Source organism: Erpetoichthys calabaricus, chromosome 11 (genome assembly GCF_900747795.2).
Source record: "Erpetoichthys calabaricus chromosome 11, fErpCal1.3, whole genome shotgun sequence".
Taxonomy (NCBI): domain Eukaryota; kingdom Metazoa; phylum Chordata; class Cladistia; order Polypteriformes; family Polypteridae; genus Erpetoichthys; species Erpetoichthys calabaricus.
This window is the reverse complement of record NC_041404.2, coordinates 32,786,018-32,798,587: the sequence shown is the minus strand read 5'-3', so window position 1 is coordinate 32,798,587 and position 12,570 is coordinate 32,786,018. Positions and strand designations below refer to the sequence as shown.

The 12,570-nt window shown below is 39.0% G+C and overlaps 1 protein-coding gene across 1 annotated transcript in view; it reads left to right on the top strand.

The window, feature by feature from the left end:
- The first annotated feature begins 235 nt into the window (after positions 1–235).
- The window catches only part of LOC114660305 (proline-rich protein 7), a 55,185-nt gene continuing 42,850 nt past the window's right edge, over positions 236–12,570 (top strand). The window contains exon 1 of the mRNA XM_028812921.2: positions 236–931. The gene's annotated coding sequence lies outside the window, so the exon portion shown is untranslated. The remainder of the gene's footprint in view (positions 932–12,570) is intronic.

The window sequence follows — 12,570 nt, the reverse complement described above, 5'->3', positions numbered from 1 at the left end:
AACCAGAGGTTAAACCCATAAATACAATTAAACGGCGTTTAAATTCAGCTTGACACGTGAATTTGTGCAAAATACTAACCATACAGAGTAACTGCTGCCTCTGTTAAAGAAGACCCTAGAAACAGAGCTTTACGTCAATAACATTCAGAAACTACCGTATAACACTAGATGTGCTTAGAGGTTCGTGACAAATACGAACCACCCCCAGGAACTCTGGATACGTGATTTCTCCACAAAGGAAATGCGGACTCTGCCTTCCCGATGTTTAAAGCTACCGAGAATCGCGCTCACCTCTCTACGTGTGCACCTCGTGGCGTGGAAAACGCTGGCACCGCGCACAATGGTTGCCATAGCGACCTCCTCCCAACGGACGGGGTCTTGCAGAGGGTGTGGTCGTCAGAAAGAGACCTCTGGGCGCAACAGAGATACAGGAAACGGTTAAAGGGGAAAGTAAGCTTTCCATGAGTTTGGGAGGAGCCACGCTCTGAAGGAGCAAGCGGCGTAAAACTCACCTGCTGCGCGGACGCTGACAGCACGATTGGCGCACAACCTGGAAGCCACAAGACACTCCACGCCAAGCTGCCCTATTCACGCGTTCATTTCACAACCCATGCGAACCGACACAGGTTATACTGTGCAAGGACTGGTCGCGTGACGGCCGCGTGACCCCCAACGATTTGAGAGTCTGAAAGGCGCGAGTCTTCGGCAGGTTAGCGCGGCGCGCTAAGAAGCCAGTGGAGCGTTGGCGTATCACACTGATGTGCAAGGAGCTCCGCTTCCTCGTGACTGGATTTGGAAAAAAAACAGGCAGCCTCAGACGCGCCGAGGAAAAGAAGGAAGGCACGCAGGAAGCAGGGAAGGAAGGAAGAAAGACAGACAGACAGAGAGAGCGAGAGCCAGACAGATCGGAGATTAAGCAGAAGACGCCCAGGTACGTCCGCGCGCCGACGTCCTCCCAAGTTCATATTTTGTCATTTTCTTTAGCGCGCTCGGATAAGCGTGTTCATTGTGCACAGGAGAACGTCAAGTGGACGCAGTGAGGAGTCAAACCGACGTGTGAATGAAAAGACGCAGGGCTGAAATTGAAGGGGACACGATTTCAAAGGCTTATGTTTTTTGTGCCTTTTTGTTTTTTTTATAGGAGAGGTAATAGCAGGCAAGCTAACTTTATCTTTTTGGACTTTGGGATGCCTTCAGCATTCACAGTTGTATATAGCTTAATTAATGTTGCGGACGGAACATGACAAGTGCATTTGGGTTGACACAGTGTGTGTTGCTAAGTAAGTAAATTGCTGCAGCTCATAGATGATAGGAAACAGACATGGAAGGTTTAGTTAGTGTATTTGTTTTATGTAATTTGATATATGACATTATATATAGAAAGAGATAAAGAGAGACAGCTGCACTGCAATCATTTACTCATTTCACAGTTACGCAGTGCTCATGCTTTCCATAACAACCCCCTGCCAGGATTAAACCTTTAACAGTGGTCAGCTGTTTACTGGTTTACAGAGTTGGACAGAAAACTTACAGAAGATCAAATCTAACATTTCCAGGATTTCTTCTCTTTTTTGTCATTTTGCTACAGTGATTGTCTTATTCAAAACAATTGGTAAAATGATGTTAATCGCTTTGTGCATTCATACTATTATTAACTTACTAGCTGTGGTACCCACCTGAAATTGGTTGAAATCTAAGTAATAAACAAAGACCTCAGTGTTTACGTTTGCAGTGCAACATCTGTTGGAATGTATTTTGTAATGCATGTGCAAATAAAGTGCACATTGAATGTCATTCCAACAGATGGCGCATCACAAACATTTATACTGTATTATTGAAATGCATTACTACAAATGTTTGTGATGTGCCATCTGTTGACATTATCAGATGTAATGTATAAGTCTCTGTTTTATGACAGTATGGTATGATATTCGTAGAACAGTGTTAATATTTGAGTGCGCCATCTGTTGAAGTGATAGGGACATAGGATTTGGCTGACACCTTAATCCAATGTGACTTATAATATCTGAGATCCAATTGGTAACATTTCTTTTATTTTTCCAATTCCAGATAAAGTGACTTGTCTGTTGTCACACATTATCAGTAGCAGGATTTGAACCCACAGCCTCAGAGCTTCAGGTCTAAAACATTAGCAACTACACCACATCGCCTGCCCAAAATATGAGAAACAAGGCAAATAAAAACTGGACAATTCCATTTCAAATGTTTTAATGGGACACACAATGGCTCAGTGTTGCAGGAAATTGCCGTTTGAACCTTAGTTCAGTTCCACCAGAAGTGCCACATGCTTAGACATTCCCAGTGTTTCTCGGTGTTCTTGTGGTTTCTCCTGAGGACTATGATACATTTCCACAATCCATTAGGAATTTAGGGTTGGTGTTTTATGAATTTATATTACATTGTACAGCTAATATCTCTCAGGATTGCTTCCTTGTGGTATTTTTTGGAGGTAACTACTTATGTGGGGTTTCTCAAGAGTTGACTGTGTCCTCCCACAGTCTAAAAATAAACTGTTAGGTTCTAAATGAGTTTATGAGTTTAGGGTCATTGTCAGTGTTACCTGGAATGGACTGGCACTCAGTTTTTTTTTGCTTGACACCAATTGTTGCTACTGACTAGGCCACATCTTCCTCCATCACTATAGTCAAAAAAGCAGTTCTGGAAGTCATATAAATAATGCAGTCTCTATGCATTTTTTTGTGTGTTTGTGTGTTGTCTCCCTTTTTATTATTTATTGTATTTGTTTTTACTTAAAATTTTAGTTTTAATTTTAAATTACCATAAATCCAGTTACACAAGGAAGATTTCTGATGACAGAAAAGAAAAACAACAGAATGTGGAAAGTTCATATAGGAGGGCAAAAGTAACTTGCCTGCCTTTTGATTAGATCATGTAAACCCGTTTGCTTTATTGCAGTATATGGAAAGACCTAACAGGATGTGAGTTGCAGAAAATATTTTTTAGTAGAAAAGGGCACTATCAGCATGTAGCCATGGAGATTAGTGGTGGTGCTGGATTGTTAAACGAAAGAAATCCTACTTGCAGGCTTTCTCTTGTATTTCTCTTTTTATGTAAATTATTGCCTACTGCTGTGCTACATGCATGCTTGATTTAGTGGAAATCGTGAGCTGGAGTGGGTTGAGAAAGGGTTTATCTGTTCATTTCATTTCAAATGAACATTATTTGCATGGCAAATTTACATGTGCTGCTATACTGTAGCATTTGTACAATGTTATTAATCTATGCAGACTCTAGTTGAGGAGGGTGCCTGCCTTACCAGAAGATTGCAACCTTCTATTAACACATATATTATTATCTATCTGTTAATATGGGGACCACTGAAAGTTAAAAGGGTGGCACGGTGGTGCAGTGGTAGCACTGCCGCCTTGCAGTTAGGGGACCCGGGTTCGCATCCCTGGTCCTCCTTGCGTGAAGTTTGCATGTTCTCCCCGTGTCTGCATGGGTTTTCCCCAGGTACCCTGGTTTCCTCCTACGGTCCAAAGGCGTGTAGGTTAGGTGCATTGGCGATTCTAAATTGTCCCTGGTGTGTGTGTGTGTGGGCTGGTGCCCTTCCTGGGGTTTGTTTTCTGCCTTGCGCCCTGTGTTGGCTGGGATTGGCTCCAGCAGACCCCCGTGACGCTGTAGTTAGGATATAGCAGGTTGGATAATGGATGGATGAAAGTTAACGTTTTGAATTTTCTTAATGCTTCATTCATTCCATAAATAATGTAATCAAGCATTCATTGTCTTGTCTTAAATAATTTCTTCTCATCTTTAGTAATTGCAACACCTTTAGATAAGTTCAACCAAGTACTTCATGCAACTGTTGATCACTTCCTCATCTGCCCTTGAGGAAATTGTATTTTTTATATATTTTGCATATTTATTTTATATTTTATTTATATTCACAATTCTAATATTGGTTATTCCCTTGTAGCAAATTTTTGCTGTTGTGTATACAAAGGTTTCTGAGTGGATGCAAAAGATGTTTTATTGCAATCAAAGACTAATTTTCCAAAGCATATTTCTCAATAGTATAGGAATGGGGACGGTTAACTTCAAATACATCAGCCCAGAAAACAATTCCTGTATTTTATAATTAAACGAGTAGATGAACCTTTCAAAGAGTTTAGCAATCAGTTAATCCAAGTATTTTCACACCCAGCCTTCAGATACCCTTGTGGCTGTTAATTTGTCTTCCAGTCTACAGTATTTCTTATTCAGGGTAAATTTATGGCTTTAAAGTGAAATTCATTTTTAGATAACCAGCTTGTTTTTGCATGTAGACTGTAGTTAACAATAATCAGTTAGGAAGGCTTTATTTAAAAGTATTTAAGAGATGTCAGTCTCATAAAGAAGAAGAGTATCCCTAATTATGTTGTTCATGAAGATTTTGGTCCAGTATTAATTTTCTTAATGTACTTGTTTGATGATGAGGATACACACTGATGCTAATGACACAGAAATGTTAACTCCACCGTAGGGTGTTTTGCTTGTTCTACCTGTTTTTACTAATTGCTTTTCAGTGCTCTTTGGAAACCATTAAAGGATAAGTTTTATATTTTTGACATCTAGGTTATTTTTTTCACAACTGTGATATATTTTCATTTGTCCTAAAAATCTTTGTTGTTAAACGAAGCATCATAAATAATTAAAAAAATGTATTTTGCCTGAATGGTTTACAGTGGCTCTCTGAAGGGCAATAAAGCAAACATGAAAATCCTGAAAACTTGACAAGTATGTCTTTGGACCCAAGATTGTTCCAAAGCACTTATTCACATCTTGAGATTAGACTTTTGGTTGGAGGAGTGCATATTTGTAGTCTATGCAAAATAATTTATCATCGTTAGACTCCACCATGTTAAAGAAGACAATCTGTCCTGTTAACTTTATTTCCTTTCTTCTAGTGTTTAAGCCTTTCCCGACGAAGGAAATACTTTCTTCTTGCTCATAACCATGAATGGTCTGTTTGTACAGTACTTGTTTTGCCGGAATGGAAAACAACAGTAAGCCGCATGGGCAAGATAAAGAATCGGGATATAAATGTTTGTCTTTTAACCTAACAAGGGTCAAAACCAGGAAGATAAAATCATTTGTCAAAGTGAAATTGGAAAAACTAAAATCACAGTCAAGTAGAAACTAGCTAAAAAGTCTTTTTACCAAGAAAAAATTATAGTGAATACACAGGCATGTCTTTTGTACTAAATCCATCCTCTTGAATGATGCATAATACATAGGACAAGTGGGGATGGGGGGGATAGGCTTTTATTACCAATCATTAAGTCACAAAGTGCAAAGTCTTTAGGCGCAAAGTTTTAAAACAAAAAGAAGCATTCTAAAAATAAATTCTATAATGTCATTTATCACAATAATTTTATGTTTCATATTTAGAAGAGTGACTTTCCATTGAGTCAATGTAGAGCTCCATGATTACACTATAAGTTATTTAGCCTGCATGCATGAGCTAGGCCACGGGTGTCAAACTCCAGTCCTAGATGGCCGCAGTGGCTGTAGGTTTCCATTCTGACCATCTTCTTCATTAGTGACCATTTTTGGCTGCTAATTAAATTCTTTTTCTTTAGTTTTAATTAACTTGACTCAGGCTCCTTAGTTGTCTCTTTTTCCTTAATTAGCATCCAAACAATAATGAGACACGAAACAAGCCTCCAAATGACTAGCTCACCTGTGTCCATCACACAATATATGAAAATAAAGAAATGTGGAGGTCTCAGTAAGGTTGATCTCCGAGGTCACCCAAACTTTTTAACGGTGTTCTTAGAAAAAACAGAAAATCAACAGTTTTGGAAATGTCTGCTGTGGCAGAATGACAGCAGCAAAAAGCTGTGGAATTAAATAGCGAGTTTAATGAACAACAAGAATTGGCTTCTCATTAAGAAACTGGTTGGAGTGAAATTGGTTGGAGTTTGACGTTTCAGTTTAGCTTGTCATCTTTTGGCTCGTTTCACATCTCATTTCTGTTTTGCTGTCATTTAATAAAGAAACAAATCAATTCAGAGGTCTGAATCCTTAAAAACATGGCCATTAAAATGAAGGGAAAGGAAGTTATTTAGCAGTGAATCCTGGTCACCGATTAGGAAAAGGGTTAGAATGAATACCTGCAGACACTGCAGCCCTCCAGGCCCAGAGTTCGACACCCCTGAGCTAGGCTAACACAAAGCCAATATATTCAGCTGAACTTTCTCTTAAAATATCATCAGAACAATATAAGCTATCAAGGTTTTTTTATTTTTGTTTCACTTTGATTGTAAAAACGTGCAGCACTTATGAATTTTAAACTGTCTTGTGCTAAATTACGTGTATAAATATATGAACGTGGAGGCAGTTTTGAAGCAAAAAAAAAGACAGAGGACCACAAAGCAGCAATTCTCTTATAAGTGGTTTATTTCCACTTTTGTGTTTGAGTTTTGTATTTTTTGAACAATTTCAATAAGTTTGGTGGATATTGTACCAAGTTCAAGTTATAACACTGTTGTCATTCCTGGAGGTGGGGGCACATGGATTTGTTAAGCATTTCCTTCATGGTGGAGGGGGAGGCAAGATCTCACCTAGGACACCAAATATGCCAGGTCCACCACTGAGAATGAGGAAGCATTTAGACTTTTTGCTCAACCTTATCTTCACTCAGAAATTGGACTGATTGGTGATTCACATGTGGAAAATGTAAAATAATGGCCATTGAGGTTGAATGTCTTTGCCACAGGCAGTGTGAGTGAAAGATTTAGACATGTCGAGTGATGAGCCTTCTTTGTTACATTAGTTTTGTCATTTCTGTTACTGATGGAAACAACTTCCCAGCTATTATTAGTGATGGAGTTCTAGAAGCTGGAAGAAGTGTTTGGTCATTCTGACTTCTAACAGTAAGCTGTCCAAAGAGTATGTTTTTGATGTTATTACTTGCAGGAGTAATCACTTATCAGTGATTCCCCAAAGTTCCAAGTTACTGCATAGAGTTTGCATTTTCTCAGGTGTTGTATGGAGTTTTCCGTGGATTTACTATTTTTTTTCTCCCATACCCCAAAATGTTTTAATATGGCCTGAAAAATTTAACAGGACATATGGTATACAACTGTACTCTTAATTATCTCAACTCATACTTCAGAGGAGATCAGTTAGGAACATATTTTATTCTTAGACTACTTTAATACATCCTTTAAAAAAGATTTAGTTTTCTGAAAGTGGTCGATATTAACTATAGAAATGCCTTTTTCCATTTTAATTTTATATCCAGATGTTCACCTTATTAATCATTTATTGGAAAAGCAATGTCATGATAAAAGGCTACAGACATATGCTTTACTTTGTCATTGTCTGCTTCATCACTTCTAGTTTGTAGCTTTACCTCTGTTATACTGTTTTTATTAAAAACTCCTCCAGTCCAGTTTCAATTTAATTCTGCTGTCATAAACAAACAGTACCTCAGCAATGCAGAAAGCTTCTTTTATGAAATTGGAACCTTTACTGCTTTGAAGTGGACATGCTTTGCACATTTTAAAACGTTTGTTTCTCTTTTGCTCTGGTGCCCCCTACAATTGTAAGATGCTAGGAGAGGTATTGTTTTAAAATTACAAATAATTTATTTTTAAATAAATGCTCCACTTAACAGCATAGGTTTCCAGTATGCCACAACTGTGAAAAAATAAAATGCCTAACTTATTGTTTAAAGGCAGAACCTAAACAAAAGTAAATTTAAAATGTTGATAAAGAAATAAATAAGATAATTGATACATTTTTTACTAATGCAGCATAGATATGTCTGAATTTCTTTTAGCATTTCTTTGAGGTGTATAATACTTCAGTTCATTCCCAGTATAACAGATTGAGAGCCAGCAGAGGAAGAAGTTTAGTTAACTGATCAGTTTGTGATTTATATATTGGATGCAAAGAAAGCCTAAACCTGCTAGGGAGCTTCGGGATCAGGTATGAAGACCTCGAGATTAGCTTAATCTTTTACTGAAACTCCCTCGTATATTTTTCTGGATGGAAGTGGTTTCTCCTGAGAAATTCCAGATTTATAAAACCTGATGATTACAAAGTACTGAACTTGAATGCATAGCGTAGCTTAAGTAATTTGTCCAAATAAACATTTGTTTAGTTAAAGTCTGAATTACATGCTTTATTTTATTGCCAGAAAAAATTTTACAGTGAAATGGTGTATCATCTGAGTGATTTAGATAGATAGATAGATACTTTATTAATCCCAAGGGGAAATTCACTTACTCCAGCAACACCTTACTGATACAAAAAAACAATATTAAATTAAAGATTGATAATAATGCAGGTAAAAACAGACAATAACTTTATATAACGTTAACGTTTACCCCCCCGAGTGGAATTGAAGAGTCGCATAGTTTGGGGGAGGAACGATCTCCTCAGTCTGTCAGTGGAGCAGGACAGTGACAGCAGTCTGTTGCTGAAGCTGCTCCTCTGTCTAGAGATGACACTGTTCAGTGGATGCAGTGGATTTTCCATAATTGATAGGAGCCTGCTGAGCGCCCGTCACTCTGCCACAGATGTCAAACTGTCTAGCTCCATGCCAACAATAGAGCCTGCCTTCCTCACCAGTTTGTCCAGGCGTGAGGCATCTTTCTTCTTAATGCTGCCTCCCCAACACACCACCGCGTAGAAGAGGGCGCTCGCCACAACCATCTGATAGAACATCTGCAGCATCTTATTGCAGATGTTGAAGGATGTCAGCCTTTTAAGGAAGTATAACCGGCTCTGTCCTTTTCTTACACAGAGCATCAGTATTGGCAGTCCAGTCTAATTTATCATCCAGCTGCACTCCCAGGTATTTATAGGTCTGCACCATCTGCACACAGTCACCTCTGATGATCACGGGGTCCATGAGGGGTCTGGGCCTCCTAAAATCCACCACCAGCTCCTTGGTTTTATAACTTATTATTATAATATATATATATTAAAATATAATATATATATTATAATATTATTATAATAGTAATAATATAATATATATTATTATTATAATATATTATTATAATTTATAACTTGATGATTTTTAAAAAGAGATAATTACTTTTCCTGTATACACAGATTAATTTTAATTTAAATTCAGATTTCTTTTTTAATTGTCGGTCTGCTCATTGGTTTATTTTAGATTTCCAGATCACATGCATTTATTACACAGTTAATTTTATCATTAGGTATAAAATCTGTGCATATAATTCCAAGTGGGTGCCTTAACTTTAAGTAATACTAGTTATTTTCCAGATAATCCACAATCAAGCAGAAGTGTCAGGGTCAGCAATAAAATAAAGTGATTTAAAGTCAAAGTAAATTTATCCTTTTTTTTTTTTTTTTAAGATAAGACAATTTTATTTTCATCAAAATGAGCCTGACAGTAACAAGTTGTGTAACTGGTGTCTCCCTGAATGTCACACATTCTTGTTCTTAAATACTATGAAAACAAGTTTTATAATAGGTTAATTTTTGTAATTACTTATTATTACTGCTGATTATTGTAGCTCTTGACTAACCCATGAACTTGGGCTAGATCTGTTTTGTAATGTTGGCTGCATATAAAGAAAATATTTTTTGGAAAACTGCGGAAAATTTAAGGAAAGGTCCCTGTTAGTGCTTTGAATATGAAAAGAATATGGAGACCAAAGGGAAGAATAACAGAAAGGAAAAATGCAAAAGTAAAATAAAATTTATAGGTTGTGGCAAAGGCGCTATGTAGGCATCGACCTGTCACAGACTGACAGCAGAGGCATGTATAAAAATAAACAAAAAGGTTTTATTTTGTCTTCAGCCGTGGGTCACGTCTTCCACGTCTCGTCAACCCACCGCAGGACACACACAAACACACCCACACCCACACACCAGGGCCAATCTAGAATCGCCAATCCACCTAACCTGCATGTCTTTGGACTGTGGGAGGAAACCGGAGCGCCCGGAGGAAACCTACATAGACACGGGGAGAACATGCAAACTCCACGCAGGGAGGACCCAGGAAGCGAACCCAGGTCTCCTAACTGCGAGGCATTTATGTCCTACATTTCTACATTCCTACATTTTGCTGATGACACTGCTATCGTGGGCTGCATCAGGAATGGGCTGGAGGATGAGTATAGGGACCTAATCAATGACTTTGTTAAATGGTGCGACTCAAACCACCTACAACTGAACACCAGCAAAACCAAGGAGCTGGTGGTGGATTTTAGGAGGCCCAGACCCCTCATAGACCCCGTGATCATCAAAGGTGACTGTGTGCAGATGGTGTGCAAATATCTGGGAGTGCAGCTGGATGATAAATTAGACTGGACTGCCAATACTGATGCGCTGTGCAAGAAAGGACAGAGCCGACTATACTTCCTTAGAAGGCTGGCGTCCTTCAACATCTGCAATAAGATGCTGCAGATGTTCTATCAGACGGTTGTGGCGAGTGCCCTCTTCTACACGGTGGTGTGCTGGGGAGGCAGCATTAAGAGGAAAGACGCCTCACGCCTGGACAAACTGGTGAGGAAGGCAGGCTCTATTGTTGGCATGGAGCTGGACAGTTTAACATCTGTGGCAGAGCGACGGGCGCTCAGCAGGCTCCTATCAATTATGGAGAATCCACTGCATCCACTAAATAGTATCATCTCCAGACAGAGGAGCAGCTTCAGCGACAGACTGCTGTCACTGTCCTGCTCCACTGACAGACTGAGGAGATCGTTCCTCCCCCAAACTATGCGACTCTTCAATTCCACCCGGGGGGGTAAACGTTAACATTTAACATTATACAAAGTTATTGTCTGTTTTTCACCTGCATTATTATCATTCTTTAATTTAATATTTATTGTATCAGTATGCTGCTGCTGAAGAATGTGAATTTCCCCTTGGGATTAATAAAGTATCTATCTATCTATCTATTTACTATATTTATACAGGTGTTTTTTTTCTTCAGTGTGTCAGCTAGACATTTGTAATTCTTGAGGTGTTATTATAAATATGGAGTTTCATTCATTTCATTATGTAGTACTTGTTTCTTACCAAATCTTATGCTGTATGACACACAGCAACAAATAATAAACACTGTACAAATCTTTAAAAAATGTATCAAATGCTCATAAGTTGTTTATCAAAAAGATATGAGACTAACATGCTTAGCAGGGATATAATTAAAAGATATATTTACTGTTAAACTAACAAGCCTTTATCTAATTCGTTTTCTAATTAAAAATGTAAGCTGATGCACTTAAAACATGCTCGCAGTCCAAATTGAAACTAAAAATGTCTGAATTTGGTAAATTAGCTTTTCTTGCCATTTGTCTAACTGCACAGAAGGACAACTCCTCTAATTCCTTTTTTTCAGCTGAGTTTATTACTACACTTTCTTTAATGTAAAAGCTAATATTCCAATAGCCTCTTGCTCTCTGCTATATGGGAGAGTATGCACTGCTAAAACAAGCCTTGACTTGCTCTTTGTTTACGCAGTAGGAAGGAAAAAAAGCGCTGTTTGAAGTATCATAATACCTTGCCTAAAGGAGCACTTAAACTAAATTGCCATAATGAAACAAGCGACTTTTGTGATCAGCCAATTTACTTATCACAAATCGAGTCTTTTTTAGTGAAAATCGACTGATTGTAGATTGGTGGCCAATCGATCAGCACATTCCTAGAAATTTTTTAAAAAGTGCAGAAAAGTTAGTCTGCACAGAAAGTCATTTTCTTATTTTGCAAGTTTTCTCATAAAGAGTTATACATTTTTTGAGCTTGTTCACTAGCTGTAAGCGAGTGTACTATATAGAGATCAATTGATGGAATACATTAGGAATAAAAAATAACTTTCAGAGGCTAAGAGGAATGCGGTTTCAGTGGTTGCTGAGGCAAAAACTTGGGCGTGGGAGGAGTTTGGGGAGGCCATGGAGAATGACTTTCGGATGGCTTCAAGGAGATTCTAGTCCACCATCCGACGTCTCAGGAGGGGGAAGCAGTGCAGTGTCAACACTGTATATGATGGGGATGGTGCGCTGCTGACCTTGCCTCGGGATGTTATGAATCGGTAGGGAGTACTTCGAAAACCTCCTCAATCCCACTAACATGCCTTCCAATGAGGTAACAGAGCCTGGGGACTTGGAGGTGGGCTCCAACATCTCTGGGACTGAGGTCACCAAGGTGGTCAAAAAACTCCTTGGTGGCAGGGACCAGGGGTGGATGAGATACGGCCGGAGTTCCTCAAGGTTCTGGATGTTGTAGGACTGTCTTGGTTGACATGCCTCTGCAACATCGCATGGACATCAGGGACAGTGCCTCTGGATTGGCAGACTGGGGTGGTGGTCCCCCTCTTTAAGAAGGGGGACCGGAGGGTGTGTTCCAACTACAGAGGGATCACACTCCTCAGCCTCCCTAGAAAAGTCTATTCGGGGGTCCTGGAGAGGAGGGTCCGTCAGATAGTCGAACCTCATATTCAGGAGGAACTGTGTGGTTTTCGTCCTAGTCGTGGAAAAGTGGACCAGCTCTACACCCGTAGCAGCGTCCTGGAGGGTGCATGGGAGTTTGCCCAACCAGTCTACATGTGTTTTGTGG